At 49.5% G+C, this 2684-nt stretch overlaps 1 long non-coding RNA gene across 1 annotated transcript; it reads right to left on the bottom strand.

Moving 5' to 3' along the window:
- Positions 1 to 214: 214 nt before the first annotated feature.
- On the bottom strand, positions 215 to 1391 carry LOC127295063 (uncharacterized). Its single transcript, XR_007847511.2, has 3 exons — positions 1263 to 1391; positions 1084 to 1173; positions 215 to 596 (listed from the first exon to the last, which is right to left on the bottom strand). It is a non-coding gene; the product is annotated as an uncharacterized lncRNA (long non-coding RNA).
- Between the last annotated feature and the right edge of the window lie 1293 nt (positions 1392 to 2684).

Below are 2684 nucleotides of genomic sequence, written 5' to 3'. Positions count from 1 at the left end.
TGCAAACTAGTTGTGGCCACTGGACAAAGCTGTAGATTCCGGTAGTGGTCGAGGGGAGACCTAGAAACATACCCACGTGTGGTTAGAGCGCTCAGTCTCGGAACAGATAACAAGAACTCGAGGTCCTAAGCTTTAAAGAAACACAAGTGAGCCATTACAAAACGATCAGCTGACCCACCGATGCCTCCGCTTAACAACTATTAACAAGTAACCATGATATCCTCAACATATATATCCATAAACCATGTGTCATGTTCCCCAACAGATAACACGATAAGATAGCAGTATCGGTAACGAGATATAAACAGCACTAGCATGCACTACGACTCGCAAGGCAGACCCGAAACCAAACAATAGTTGTAGGAGGTGGTGGTGGCAATATGGGCTGCTTGAGGTAACAGGTGGATAGGACACGTGACAAGAACGCAACTTAAGGATAGCATGAGAGAGAAGGCAAAATAAAATAGGTGAGCGACTTCTGCAGGGGCAGAAGTATAGGGAAAATGCTTGCCTGTTAAAGCTTGCTGAGGGACATCCGGAGAACTTGTCGTATCTCACAATACCACTTCGCGATCCTATCCGTGAAGAAGCAAATGCTGGACAAACAACGGATGCAAATCTTACTACTACGGATAAGGAAGATCCAGTATGATCAAGATGATATGCATGACATGGCAGATATAATGCGATGCAACTTATCCATATTAATCGGAGTCGGAACCCCGAACAAACAAATTAGGTTGGAGTTGCATTTCTACCGCCAAAGTTAAGTGTTGATTAGCATGGCAAGACATGGCAGGGGTGCGCTACTTCAATACTAAACGGAGCGGGGAAATCCCTAGTTGGAAATCCGAAATACTCCGCATATTATGTTAGGTGACATGCACAAACTATCACGATGCAACATGATGCGAGATGCAAACAGATGAATGGATGGCATAATCATGTTCCTTATTTTTTTTTTGATCAATTTTCATATATAAAACATTTTATTTCGAATTATAGATATGATTTTCTCAAGTTTATAATATATAATGCATTTTTCAGAAAAAAAAACAGAAAACAGACAGGGTCTTTTCTCACCGAGGGGAAAACTAGCCCGGGTCACTGACCAGCGGGGCCGGGGGAGGCTGACGAGGCACTGTCAGGGAGCAAAATAATGCTGTGCTGGAGCTGCAGACAAAGAACAGATTATAAAAAGGAAGGCTCGCATGACTTGGGATTTGAACTCGTGGTGTGAGGCTTCAAATGCAGGGGCATACCACTCCAGTAGTACTTTTGATTGCTGATTAGTTTGGGACTCCGGTTGATTATCAAGTTGACCAAGGCCACTACTCTGCAACAAAGACGACGAAGAGACCGGAGGCTGGAGACACTAGGACGCCAGTATGAAGATTCAGACTTTGGTCTCGTGCAGATAGCAAACAAGCGATCGATAAAGAGAGGACCAAGGAAGGACCTTCGGTGCAGCGCATGTTGGAGTGGAGCGTGGAGGCAGGAAGACCAGCGGCTTGATACGGAGCAAGACAACGCGTTCGCGCGGAGGACCCGGACGGCGACGGGAGATCAGAGAAGATCTTGGCGTAGCCGACGGAAAAACAGCGACTAAGACAGCTGCGCACGCGGAGGGCGACGAACTTGGTACGGTGCATAGCCGGCGACGCAGAGGAAACGGCCGGAGGTCGGAGAGCTTCGATAGGAGGCACGCAGGCTGGGCAGAGGCGGAGCTCCGAGAGGCTGAGGATAGCGCAGTAAGGTGCAGCGCCGGGACATGAAGTGAGGACGCGCGCGCCTGTGGTCGGCACGTCTGCGAGGAAGGCGACAGTCAGGAGGCGCGCATGGGACGGACGACTGCGAACAGCGCCGAAGATTGGCAGGGTAACGAGGAACATAGCAAGGTCTCACCGGGAGGATCTTGGTCGAGCAAGCGCCGGCGTTCGCGGAGCTTGGCGGTGCAGATGAGGTCGACGAAGAGCGGCGCCGGAGAACTTGACGTACGACCGGCCGGAGCAGCGGTAGACGCGACGAGGGCGGCCAGGTCATGGCGCGCATGTAGGACGAGGATGGCGCTGCCGTGGTTGCCGTGGAGGACCGCTGCTGCAGGCGAGGTGCTCGAGGGCGAGCGGTTGCTGTTGGTGCTGACGGCTCCCGTGCGTGAGCGGAAGGGAGATGAATGTAGTGGTGGCGGCGCTGAGGAGGGTAAGGAGGCAAAAGCTAGGGTAGGGTTGCAGGAGGCTTTTATATTGAGGAGGACCCTGCATGGTGGCCGTCGCATCAAGCTGCAGGTCGACGTGGCTTATGCGGATGTGCTGCCGTACAGCTGAGGAAGAAAGGCACACCACAGGGCACATGTGGGCCTGATCGGTGGAGAAGGGAGCTGGGCTGAAATGTCTTGAACGGGAGAGAAGAGAAATAGGCCAAAGGCACAAACAAACTATATGGAGATACCCAGCCCTTTTAGATATTTTGAATTGCCAAAAAGCAGGAATTAAGAGGAAGAGAGAAAGAACATGGAGAGATTGGGAACCAAAAGATAAAGAGGGATTTTTTTTATAAAACCATATGAGAGGGAAAATATTGAGATAGGATTTTTATAAAAACAATTTTACTTTGTTGAATAAAACATGGTTGATATGATGCATATGCCATGATGATGCATAAAAGAAAAATAAAAAACAATTCTA

The sequence above is a fragment of the Lolium perenne genome, chromosome 4, assembly GCF_019359855.2.
Source record: "Lolium perenne isolate Kyuss_39 chromosome 4, Kyuss_2.0, whole genome shotgun sequence".
Classification (NCBI taxonomy): Eukaryota; Viridiplantae; Streptophyta; class Magnoliopsida; order Poales; family Poaceae; genus Lolium; species Lolium perenne.
This window is presented reverse-complemented; position numbering and strand designations above follow the sequence as displayed.